General features: G+C 47.8%; 1 protein-coding gene across 10 annotated transcripts in view; it reads left to right on the forward strand.

Annotated features, from left to right (window-relative positions):
• Window positions 1–13,658, forward strand: part of TRPM3 (transient receptor potential cation channel subfamily M member 3) — an 822,204-nt gene that overhangs the window by 789,283 nt on the left and 19,263 nt on the right. The window lies entirely within an intron of this gene.

A 13,658-nucleotide genomic window follows, 5' to 3' on the forward strand; every position in this document is an offset into this window, starting at 1 on the left:
TCCTTGGTAAGATACAAATGCCGGAAGGCATGGTAGCAATGGAGGGAATGTGGGGGGTGGGGGGCAGTTGACGGACTGAGACCAAGCCTTGAAGGACAAGACGGGCATTGCACAGGGGCCAGAAAGGTGGAGTGACAGAAGCAAAAAGAATGATTGCTAAGCAGGCTCTTCTTGGGGACAGTTTGTGTCAAGCGGTAATGAGATGTGAGGGTAACACAAATAATAAGAGCAAATACTTAAGGAGCCTCTCTATATATCAAGCACTGTCCCACATGCTTGTGAATGCACCCTCCTTTACTCCCCATAATAATCCTAGGAGGTGGGGTTATGGCCCCTGGTTTTAATGGACAAGTGAACGGAGGCACAAAGAATATCTCGCACACACTAGATTGAACCCTGTGACATTGCCATTTCCGTAGAAACCAGTCACATGGCTTGACCTAGTAAGTAACTTGGCCTCAGGTGCACAGCTACTCGGGAGTTAGAGCTGGACTTTGAGACCTGGCAGCTGGCTCAGGAGCCTGGGCTGGGGGCCTCTCAGCCAGAGGGCCTCTTACAGAAATGGCTGACATTTACTGAGTGCTCACTATGTATTGGGCACAAAGCTCTCTGTGGATCAACAACTCATTTCCCTTTGCAGCAACGCTCTTGAGGTAGGTGTGATTATCACCTAACTTACAGTAGAGGAAAGTGAGGCCCAGAGAGCCTCAGTGGCCTGCCATTGGTTACCCAGCTAACAAATGGCAGAGCTGGGATTTGAATCCAGGCTGCTGGGTCCAGAGCATGGGTCCGGGGCCCTCTGCCTCTCGTGCGTTTCTAGATGCAGTATGGCAGCATTGACGGAGACCAGCTTTCACAACAGTTTGAGAATCTGGAGAGAAGAGGCTTTCCCTGTCAAACCTCAAAGTGGATGTCAAGGGCTTTGCATTTGCTAGGACATGCAGGAGGGGGACGTTGGATCTTCTGGCCAGCTCAAAACGAATGGCATTGTTATTCTGGGGGAACAGAAAATTGACCTCAGAATGTCTTCAAAAAATCAGCATAGAAATGAAAGAGAATAAAAGACAATGGAGCAACAGAGGAGAATGTTGAGAGACTGGAAACAGCATTGCTGTGCTGGAGCTGTTTGGAATCCAGTACTTGATTTGTAATTGGCTGGCTTCTCTCTACTCTTAAATGACTTGCTGGACGTCCCATGGACATTTGGTGCTTGGATCTACTCTATCCAGCAGTGATGTGGTCATGTCAGAATGGCCCAATACTTAATCAACTTAATTTACACCAGGATTCTCTTGGGCGGAGAAGACAGAATATAGCCAAATGTTGCTTGAGCTCAGATACTCCCACACTTCCATCGGTTGGTAAAGCCGGGTCCCTTTGCTTGATAGTCCTCAACTCCACATCATATTATGATCTGGGATCAGTTGGAGCAGTGCATATCCATGGCAACCATGGATATAACCAGTTCCTTCGCTCACCTAATAACGTGAAGTAATAGGCTAAGTGTTCATGACACACAGCAAAACAAGATTTGGCTTTGTTCATTGATTATACATTATTTGAGGCCCTTCCTCGGCCTCTTCGCAGCAGAGATCCTACTGCAAACCCAACACCATGATGCTAAATGAAGCCATCGGTCACAGCGGGTGCAAACAGCTGTGCCTAAGCCCACTGCTTATGCTTGGGCCATCTACCCCTTCTAGTGAAGTGGGGAGATCTCTGTGTCCTTGGGTTTAAAACAGCCTGTTTACACAGTTGACTGGGATAAGGGAGACCTGAAGAGGACTGAGATCGAGTCTTCGAGCCTACAAGATGAAGCAGCTTGTCCAACACCCTGTGAATGGCACGTCCTGGCCAGGAATTAATTGTTCATGCCTCTTGCAAAAAATATCAGTTTATTCATTTCCAAAAGCAACAGTGGACAGTCAATAAAATGAAAACTGGGCTTTGTAATTTCTTGCACTCTATTTGTGGTGATCAATCTACATTTTCCATTTACATTGAATGTATTATCCACAGAGATGTGGTTCTAAAGTAAGCGTGTTGGCCAAAAATTACTTATGCTCAAACTTACTCTCAGAAGTCTTTATACAGAGTATTCCCTATGGACATCACCCTTTGGGGGCCCCTGACCCAGACAAAAGAATGGAACACAAGGAAAGTCTATATGAAGATGTCTGGACATTCAACTTTAACATAGCTGTCGACTCCCTCATCATGAGAAATGAAACAGTATGGTAGCTAAGATGATGGAATGTCTTAGGTTTGAATCCAGGCTCTGAGGCCTCTTACTAGCCGTGTGCCGTTGAGCAGGTGACTTCCTATTTGTGTCTCAGTTTACTTATCTGTAAAATGGACATAATAGTACCTACCTGTTATGGACTTAATTATTTCTCCCAAAATGTATGTGTTGAATCCCTAACCCCCAGCATGACTGTGAGGAGACCTTCGGAAGGTAATTAGATTTAGAGGAGATGAGAGGGACCCTCATGATGAGATTAGTGCCCATTTAATAAGAGACAGGGGAAGGCTTGCTTCCTCTCTCTCTACCATTTGAGGACATGATGAGAAAATGGCCATCTGCAAACCAGAGAGAGGGCTCTCACTGGAGAACCAACTCACCTGGCACCTCGGTCTTAGGCTTCCCAGCCTCCAGAGTTGGGAGAAGTTAATATCTGTTGTGTAAGCCCCCCCCCCCCAGTCCATGGCATTTTGTTAGGACAGTTTGAACTCACTAAGACACTACCTTATATTATTTTTTCTCATATTTTTTTAGGAGCTAAAGTCTATAAAGCATGCAGAATAATTCCTGGAATATAGCAAGTGTTTTATTAATTGTCGAATGGCACTACCTTATATTATTTTTTCTCATATTTTTTTAGGAGCTAAAGTTCTATAAAGCATGCAGAATAATTCCTGGAATATAGCAAGTGTTTTATTAATTGTCAAATGGAATTTTAAAAAGTAAATGAACAGATGAGAAATCCTCAAGTGTTTCTTGCAGGATTTTCACCATGTTGTCTTAATGTTCAGCCTCTGTAACCTTAATATCTTTTTTATAAACGTATTTGTTACTACAATGATTAAATGAGCTAATAGATGTGAAAGCATTTGGCATAGAATCTGACATAGAATCTCCGAGTTGGTTGTAACTACAGTTTGTTTGCTATATAATTCTAAATCCTTGCTGTACCTGAGTCTGAAACTTATTTCATCAGACCCATATCAACCCTGTTCTTTGAAAGGCCGTAGATGAACATCTGCCTTATGTCTGTCCACGTTGGTATGTCCTCTTGTGGCCCCATGGAACAGTGATCGCTCTTGTTCCATCAGACATTGGTTTTCTCCTGCCTTCAGTAGCAGTGCATCTCACACTGGGATTTGACTGTAGCCAGGTCAGATGTTAAATGCACACAGGAGGCAGCTCCTCTGTATCTTGCTAGCTAACTTAGCAGTCAAGCTGAACTTGACCCCACAGCTCTCTTTTAGCTCCCCTCACTCCTCTCTTCCTGGGCATGGCTGTGCGCACACACACACACACACACACACGTGTATGTGTCATCACCGAGTGTGCAACACAGAGCCTGCATATTCATCATTCTCCTTTCACTCAATGGTGTACAATATATGGGGAAAGAAAGAACATTCAGTTATAAACTCCCCACAAGCTGGTCCACCAGAAAGCCCAGAGAACAGCCTTTGCTTCATCATTAGGCAAGGGATAGGGTGGGGAAGCCCAACTCGTTCCTTTTCTAGGCAGGCCTCGGAAACTAGCCCACTTTATACTGCTTGTAATTTAGTGTTCAGTCCCGAAGGTCTGGCTACAGGAAATGTCACCACCCGGGGTTATTTGGAGTGGAGCTGCGTGAAGCATAAACTTGTTAAAAAATGGGGTGGCCGTGTTTTTAAAAAAAAAACAAATACAGGTTAGCTGTCACATCAGTGGTATGTGCTCTGTGCAGTGACAAAGTGAAGTCATCTTATCCTCCAGCACGCTAAGCAACATGGTCAACTCAGCAGTTCATTTGCGAAAACAGCCACATCCGTGGGTGGGGTGGGGAGTACCCAGGTCTGAGAGGAAAATACAGTCGCTACAAAACCCTCTATTTCACTCGCAAAAGCAATCACAACCTTCCTGTCTTCGGGAACTGTGAACTTAAATCCACCCTTTCTCTTCATAAACCGTGCAAGAGCTACGCACACTGCTGAGTACAGCTGTCCACACATTTTTCAGACTAACCGCTGGCCACAGCTCTTGGTTGGGAGTCCTGTGCCAGGAAAGGTTAAGACACTTAAGGAACTGAGGGGGTCCACCTGTCCCTGAGCTTGGTGGTCTTTGACACAACGGGTACGGCCATTGGCACTAAGGAGCTGTGGCTAAGGGGTTTCACTGCAACCAGAAAAGGCGGGTTTGTGTTCCGAAGCCATTGGAGAGAACCCTGTTCCCTCCCCCAGGCTCACACCGTGAACGTTTCTTCTGTCTAGAAAAGGTGATTTCGCTCAAGTCGGATTAGAAGTCAGCTCTCCCTAAGCAGGAGGCTGTTTGGTCAGTAAAGGCAGGACAGTTCTTCACGTGGGTGGGATCGTGGGCACGGGTTTTGATGAGCACCCCGTTGCTTTCTGGCAGGGGGATGCAGAGGGGAGTCCAAGAGTCCCTGTTGCAGAGTGCGCAGCACCAAAATTCAGCCAGCTTCAGCCCTCCCACCTGGAGACAGGGGTTTGGTCCCGATTTCATTTAAGGGCATCGGGGAGCTGTTGAGAAAAAAACAGAAGCCATGAAGAGAGGGCTTATTTAGTAGGACAAGAAACCATCAGGCAGGAGCTAAACTGGGTGAAGGGGAATTACTGGTTCTTTAGAGCCAGGAAGGATGACAGTAAGTAATAGCACCTTATCACTCTCTGACTGGATCCTGGGAGGTCCTACCCAATGCCCCACATAATGCCCTCCCTCCACCCCTCAGTGCTCTTTCTTCTTCTTCAGCTCCTGTCCCCTGCACTACTTCACACACGAGAACGCACCTGTGGCTCACAGAATGCAGTAGGCACGCGACTGCCCCAGGGCCTTTGCACGGGCTGTGCCTGCTGCCTCAAGCACCCTGTGGCCAGAAAGCCTCTTGACCAACCCCCTCATCTGCTCCCACGTCTCCTTCTCCGTGTGGCTCCCAGCCACCCACACGCCCTCCTGATCCTTCTTGCCCGGCCCTTGCCTTGCCCTTTTTTCTTCCACATTGCTTATCACCTACACACGACTTTGTTTACTCATTATGCTATTTATTTTCTGCCCCCCCCGCCCCCCCACCACCACCCCTTTCCCAGCGCAGGCTGTGGAAGGGCAGGGGTCTCTGCTGTGCCATCACTGGTGTACCCCAAGCCCTCAGAACAGGGTAGAGACTCTGTAAGTGCTTGAGTGAATGATGAGGGAAGCTGGACATGCATCATGATTATTAATATTATTTCTACTATTATGACATCAGGCTTAGACGTGAGGACACTGAGGCTGAGATACAGGAATTGACCTACTCAGTAGTATACTGAGTAGTACACTCTGTAGTACACAGATGGCAAAATACCTGATCTAGGACTCAGACTGAGCTCACCCCGGTCAGTGCCTTGTGTCCAGGGACTGCAGAACGGTGACTTAGTAAGATGGATCCGTTATAGGTAGATCCCCGAATGGGAAATGTACGCCAATGTGATTATTTACAATATTCAAACCATGATTAACAGCAAAACGCTTTTCCCATCCTGCACCTCCCTGTACCCCCCACCTTGTGTCTCCACTTGACCCGCACCCAAATTTCTTATTTTTAACAGATCTCTCGTTTAAGGTGAAAGTGTTGATTGTAACTGGCGTGTGTCAGTGTTGCCCTGGGAGAGAAAAAAGTTGTTAATCTACTATATGTAGGTGTACTGCCCCCAACTGTGTACTAGAATCACAATGCTGTTTATATGCAGCATACAGCTGGACTTGTACTCACAATATGGCAGCAAGTGATGGGAACCGGTGAGCCCGCCCCCGGGGAGTTTAGGTTTAAGGAGAACGTGGACCAACTATGATTTGGATTCTCTGCTGTTTGAGGAGCATCCGTAGAAGTGTGAAAAGCTCACGTTTTAACAGTAAACAGAGACAAGGGGGCAGCCTGGCCTTAAGGTAACAGGAGAGGGGGTGGGGCAAACAGAGCCTGGGCAGGAAGGGACCGAGGGCCACAAGAGGGAAATGTGCCAGCACACAGAGCCGGGAGCATGATCTGTGAGTAGAAATGCGTCTCTTGCGTTGTTGTTGTCCAGGGAATTCATAAAGAATGTCAGCGGGAACTCGTGTCTGCTTGTAAATGCCTTACTGAGTATTAGGGGCCACACTGATTGTTTCCCTTGAAGTCCTATAACTCCAGGGGCACGAACCCATGGGAATCGGCAGGAGCCACGGATCACTTTTGTGGAACCGGTCTAGCTTCGTGTCCGTGATGTACATCCACACAGAGACATGAACAGTCCGGCGCTCTGGACTGATCCTTCTCGGCACAGAAAGCCCTGCAGGGAGATTGCTGGTTCTTTTGATAAGACGCTCCCTCTTGAAGAAGAGCCTGGCTCTTCCCTCTCCGGACACCTTACAGAATAGATGTGTGGGTTTCTGAAAAATCACGCAATCCCTTTTCAAACAAAAACAAGAAGCATATTCCCGTGGCGTGACGGCTACAGTGGGGTGGACCCACTGGGGAAGCCTTCCCCGGTGAAGGCAGTGAGAATGGATTCAAGCTCCCCACATCTGTGACGGAAGGGGAGAGGGTATTGTGGCCACAGGAGGAGCTGGGACAGGAAACTCCCAGTCAAGAATGACGGTGGGGTGGACAGTGGCACATAGATCTGGGAGAGTAAATCATTTATTTGACTTTTTCTCAGGCTTTTGTTTTGTTTTTGTTTTGGTCTGAAGAAGAAAAAAGCTCATCTAATCCTAGTTTTTTAGGCAAATCTCAAAAGGAGTGAGGTGAGCCCTCAGTAAAACTCTAAGTTAAATGCTTTTTATTTCTGTCCTTCCAAACCTTGCCCTGAGCCCCCTCCCTAACTGCCATGAATTCCCAGCGCTCTGGATCATTGTCCCCTCTGATGAAACTTCCAGCCCCAGGCGCTGATTCTCTCTAAGGTGTTAATGACTGCCCTCAACCAGAGAAAAATGGTAGTTGTGAGAAAACAAAACCCACGCGAACTAGAATAAATGGAGAAAGACCGACTCTCCGTGTATAAGAGGAAACCGCAGAGACATTCAAAGACAGGAAACGAAGCATGATGTGAGCTGACTGGAAGTGAAACTGGAAGTGGTTTGGGGGAGCGAGACTCTGCAGACAGGACCGCTCTCGTCTGCTTTTCTCACCACTTCCCTCCAGCCTCAGTCAGTCCGTCGTGCCCCCGGCCCTCCCCTTCCTTCCTCCGCTCACTCCCGCTCCTTCTCTCCCAATGGCTTGCTTTCCTTTGACATGACCTAACTCTGGTCTGACTCCAGTTATCTTTCAGGGAAGCCCCTGGCATCCTCTCCCTAAAGTTCCTGCACCTCAGTTTAAGTTTAAGTTCTAAAGACAGAGTCTGATTAGTCACTGGTCATTCAGTGAATTTGCTCCTCTTTGGGTAATGATGGGAATGGCCCCAAACTGGGAAGGGCGGGGGGGGGGGGTAGTGAAGAACTTAGGGCTTTGTCCACCTTGAAAGGCAGGCTGCCTGTCCTAGCTGTGAGCAGTGCAAAGGAAGTTGAGTGTGTGTATCAGGTATATATTGACATTATCTGTTGGCCATGGATACAGACATTACCTATCGCTAAAGCTGTGGGACCCACCACCCCAGAAGGCGGTGGCTTAAAGCTGTAAGCACGTGTCGAGTTCAGGAGGATGTGAGTTGGCTGGACAGTTCTCCTGGTCTTGGCTGGGCTTGGTCACGTGCCAGGGACTCAGCTGGCTGTCAGCTGATCCAGAACAGTCTGAGCTTCAACGACAGAAGTGACTGGAATCAGAGGCCCATGTGTTTCATCCTCCAGCAGGCTAGCTCGGGCATGTTCCTCATGGCTATGACTGGGGAGGAAGAGGGGAAACAGAAACACTCAAGGGTTTTCCCTGGGGTCTGTATGGATCACATTTGCTAACATCCCATTGGCCAAAGACACTCACATGGGCAAACCCAGAAGCAAGGAGCAAAGAAATAATTTTTACCTGCTTAGTGAGAGAAACTGCCAAATCGTACGGCAAAGGAGCTTGGATATGGGGGGAGGAGAGAAACTGGAGCTATTAATGTAGTCGATCCAGTGTGTCATGGCAACAAACTCGCAGACATGTGCGACAGGCTACATCCTGCCCCAGCAAGACTTGCCCAGAATCTTCCTGATACTAATTCCTGATCCCAAAGAATGAATTACCAAGGAAGCTTCTCAAATAACAGCAAAAAAATGACAATTTTGTCTCCAGGTAAACTGCATGTATAGAATAGCAAGACCACAGAACCAAGACAACCGAGAGAATTGAATTTTCCCCCATAATGCGTGCCCTGCCCCCACCCACAACTCACACCTGCCCTACCTAGGCTTGTGACAGTCTGCTTTCTAATTCACTGGATGAAAAAATGAGGCGTATTCAGTTTAATAGTGCTTTTTAAGTAGCTCAAGGCTGAACATGGGTGCAAATAGCAAGTAGACCAGAAACCCTGAAGAGTCAAAGCCTTTGTCGCTGGTGCCCCCGACTCCCTGATGGTGGCTGGGTTCCATGTCAGGCAGTGGGGGCTAATCATTTGATTGCTTTTGTGCCAGGAGTGGAAAGAACAAGGCTTCTACAAGTGACCTACAGTTAGCCCCAGGGATGGATGATCCAGTCTGAGAGTTATTCTGGTCTTTGGCTCCTCGTCACAGAAACACAGAGTAATAGAATAACAGGGCTAGATGGGCTGGGAAATCTTCTAGTCCAGCATTTTTCCATTGTTAGTCACATAAACCATTCATTGTTTTGTAGAAATGTGTTCCACTCTTTGATGGTTTTAGAGAAATTGGCTTCTTTTTCAAACCTAAATTATTTTTAAAAATGTATTGTCACGGCCATAAGTTGAAAAATCAGTGTGATTTGATAGAAACAGAAGATAACCATAAAATAAACAGAATGACAGCCACGTTGTTGTGAAATTCTGTCCAGTTGTTTGAGCCTTCCAGGCTGCCCAATTTTCACTAACAAGGGGGTTTAGCAGACACGAAGAGAGTGTTACAGAAATATTATCCTCAAACTGATGTATTCTCTCTGATGGCATCAGGGAGATCAAAGGGGATTTGAAAAGGTCATCAGTCGCTCACTCTCCGCCTCAGTGTTATTTAGGGCCCTGTTCCTGTATTCTAAAATGGTCTTGGACTTCCTGAGTTGTCGTGTGTGCCCCGTGCTGTAGGGAATAGCCATGGTCCTGATCCCTCCATTCACAGATGGAGAAACTGAGGCCTCCTCTCCTTCCTGACAGTTACCTTTGTGCTACGTCACTACTACTTTGCCTCTTACCTAGCAGTTTGGCTAGGGGGAGGGAAACGAAATGACCCGCAAAAGAAGTCAAAGGCAGATGGTGCTTTTGACTCTACAAAGTTGGAGCTTCCCTGCTCTTCCTGTCCTCTATTACTGGGAGACAAGATGGTAGCCCTCTTGAAAGGAACAGAAAGTTGCCCCACACTTCCATAAAGAAAACTCCTGTCTGGCCCCACCACCATCTAAGACATTGAGATCAGGAAGCTTCTAGAAGGGTGTAGTCATACGAAGGAAGGCATCTCTAGTTATCTTGCCCAAAAAACGCGTTGTGTGAGAAAAGAGCAGAGCCATCTAAATCTAATTCATCCTTGGAGTAAGGCATAGGAGCTGAGCCAATGGAATTCTAGATCCTCTGGCAAACTGTATGGGTTTTTGAAAGGAGGTGGCGAAATCCTCCTTGTCTTGTTATCTTCTCAAGATGGATTTTTAGTTGAAAATCCTTTCTTTAAAAAAAAAAAAAAGATAGGATAAATGTAGTCATACACTCAGCTAAGCTCTTTATTCCATTGCCTGTGATCTGGAATAAGCTTTTGAGACGTTTCTTAAGACAGGAGGGGAAGGGACAATCTTGGAGAAATATCCTTCTTCATCATATTTTTAAGGATGGTGCTGATCATATCAAACACTGCTTAGTGTTTCATTTTAAATTTCTGTTACTCTTTGGGGATGAGGTAGTGTGTACATTGAAAAAAAATGTTTCTTTTCCCATATATCATAGGATGAAATCAAAAGGGCATGCATCTTAATCTTTGCGACGTGGGTGCCTACATCTGATACCTATAATGTGAATCAAATTTCTTTCTTCACACTCCGAATTTCAGTGTTCAGTACATTTGTTGCCTCATCTGAACAGCTCAGGCCATTATTCATGTTGATGGAAACAAGCAAAATTCCGACGTCTATCAGCTTGTGTCTGCATTTGTTTATAATAGAAAGACTCCCCTCCACCCTATGTTGGCCCTTTCTTCAGAGGCATAATGGGGACTGCGTAGTCAAGAAGGCTTGCCTGGACCTCCTGACTCTGTTCTTTCTGTCTCTGAGATCCTGACAGGGATCCTAAAGCTCTCTGGGCCTCCGTTCTTCGTCTGTGAAATGGGGATAAGTATATCTATTGTGTCAAAATGTTGTCACGATTCAAATAAGGCGATATAAGTAAAGCTCATAGTACAGGGCCTGATATTTAAGCATGCACTAGGTGGTCACTACTATTATTATGTATTACTACCTTGGAAAGGCCACATGAGATAAATCAGAGTACTTACAGGCTGTGGGGCCAGAGAGAAGACAGGACTCACTTCGTCATTCATCACCGCATCTCCAGTCCCCGTTATGCTGGCCCATGGCAAGAACTTAGTATTTTTTGGATGAATGTTTGAATGGTTCTGGCATTATCCCTTATTAGCTCTGTGATCTTGGGTAAGGCATGTCACCCCTCGTGAGGTGCCCAGAGCAGAGCCTGGTACATACTATGCTTTCCCGAGTCCCTACTGTCCTTCACTTTTGAGCATCCCACGTAAAGAACTGGGATCAGCATTTCCTGGGGAAGATGGCAAGGGAGACTTTGTTCAAGGGGGTGGGGAGCTACTACAATGGCGGTTCGCCATAGGAGAGAGAGATCAGGCCCTGCTCTGAATGCAGCCAGGGAAACTGGAAATCGACAGGTAGGTCAGTAGATGGAAAATCAGGGAAGAGGAAATACCAGGGTAAGGGGGATCTGGCCCTACCGGCCAAACCGGCGTCTTGGCGAGGGCCGGCCAAAGGTGATCAAGACACAGGCTGGGGAATGGTGGAGGATGAGAAAATGGACCAGATATTGATGGTGATGAGTGACTAAGGGTGGGAATTCTAGCCAAACTGGCTTAGCAGGATTCTCGCTGAAACTGACAATGAGTCCAGGCCCAGCTGAAAAAGAGCCTGAGCAGGGCTTAGCCAGGCAGAGAGTCTCTGTCAGTATGTGCCCCAGTCTTGGCTGGAAAGGGCCAGAAAGTGAGCTGGGGTGGGCTCCAGAAAGCTCCAGAGTGAACTTTGAAAACTCAACAGGATGCACCCGGGTGGAGCATGGGAGTGGGAGCAAGGTTTCCGAGGGGCCTTCTGGAAGCAAAAGAAGCATGGCTGAAAATCAGGAAGTAAGAGAGAGCATGACATTTCTAGGAACCGCAAGAGACTCAGTCCAGTTTGCGCGCTGAGGGAGGGGTAGGAAGTGGCAAGAGATGGCCCGGGGCCAGCCACCCTCAGGGTTCAGACTTCATCTTGAAGCACATGGGGTCCTCCGTCACTAGGTTTTCCTTCCAAGGGAATAAATGATCAGCGCCTTCCAGAGGACTCTCTTGTTTAGTTCCCCAACCGCCAATAACAACGATGCCTTGCTGTTGGAACTCACCTGACTCCAGCACACAATCGCCTTGCAGGCTGATCCAAAGGAAGCTTCTTTTCTGGCCATAAAAAACAGTGTCTTAGTGTCCTGACATTATTAAACCCCTCTTAGGCTAAGAACGTGCATTTTTGGGCTTGAGAGCATACGCTTGCCAGCCTAAGTCTAGCTCAGTGGACTCTCCTGAGTGGCACCTGGGAAGTTTTTTTTTTTGTTTTTTTTTTTCTTTTTTTTTTTAAAGATTTTATTTATTTATTTGAGAGAGAGAGAGAATGAGAGATAGAGAGCACGAGAGGCAAGAGGTTCAGAGGGAGAAGCAGACTCCCTGCTCAGCAGGCAGCCCGATGTGGGACTCGATCCCGGGACCCCAGGATCATGACCTGAGCCGAAGGCAGTCACTTAACCAACTGAGCCACCCAGGCGCCCCTGCACCTGGGAAGTTTTAAAAGAAATACCTACCCTTGCCTGGGCCACCCTCAGAGATTCAGATTCAGTTGTCTGGGGGTGGAACGGGGCATTGGCGTATTTAAAAGCTCCCCAGTGCAGCCAGGGTTGAGAACCATAATGGAGTACACCGCATAGCAACGTTAGCTCTTGAGAAGGGAATGGACCCCCCCCCTTTGCCAGATACTCCAGCCAAGATTCTGGGCCAACATTGCAGACCTTCCTGGCAGATCTTCAAAAGCTGTCTGTGGTGACTGCTGAGACCACTGCATGCCCCACCTGCTTTGCACAGACAGGCCGCCTTCGAAAGCCAACAGCCGGCAGCTGGAGAGGGAGAACGACCTCACCTCTCCCCCGCTCACCTCGGGGCGTGATCTCACTCCTCGGCCACGTTCTCTGTGCAGCACCAAGGAGCTCTGTCAAGGATTTGCCTTTCCCCTGAATTTACCTGGAAACTCCAAGCAGGCCTAATTAGCACATTACTCACGCTCCCCCAGTCCCACACATCACCTCCCTCCTCACCCCCACCTCCAGAAATTTCTTCCCACCCCCCCGCCCCCCGCTCGCCCATTTATTCAGTGCAGTGGGGTTTCGTGCCCTGGGCCCTTGAAAAGCACATTTTGGGAATGGAAATGCTACCGGGAAAAGGCAGGTAACGAAGGTCTTCAGGGTCCCAGCTCATCACTTCTCACTGGCCTCCCGGCGAAATGCCATCCATCAGGGGCACTGAGCGACAAGCCCTCCAAATACTTCCCAAGGCGCTGCCCTGTTTTATGCCTTCCATGCTGAGACAGCACATCGTTAGCTCGGAGCCCCTGGGTTGTTTCCCGCAGCAATTAACTGCTGCCTCGGTGTTAATTCCAATCAGTAATCTCCCGCCCCCAGCCCCCCCCCCGCCCACCCGGCCGCAGCTCTTACAGCTGCCTGGAGGCTGCGACCTCCATAGCACATTTTGGAAGTAACTTGCTGGGGCAGTGAGACTCTGCACCCCGGGGCCTCTCCCCAGGAAAGCCCTCACCAGGCTTCCTTATGACAGCAAGTATCGTTCAGTGAGTGTTGGGGGCAAGGGACAGCATGAGCAAGCAGGGGTCCCAACATCTCTTTCATGTCGGGTGACAACTCGGGAGACAGGCTGAACCAGCTCCCCTCTGCTATCCCTTGGGATATTCACAAAGCTTTCATTTTTCTATTTTGGCTTTTTTAGAATTCTTTTGTTTTTTTTCTTTTCTGTTTGTTTTGAGATGGCTGTCTTTTTCCTCCATCTAAAAAAAAAAACCCTCTCTCATTCAAATCAGTCCCCCCCCCCCTTT

The sequence above is a fragment of the Zalophus californianus genome, chromosome 13 (assembly GCF_009762305.2).
Source record: "Zalophus californianus isolate mZalCal1 chromosome 13, mZalCal1.pri.v2, whole genome shotgun sequence".
Lineage (NCBI taxonomy): Eukaryota > Metazoa > Chordata > Mammalia > Carnivora > Otariidae > Zalophus > Zalophus californianus.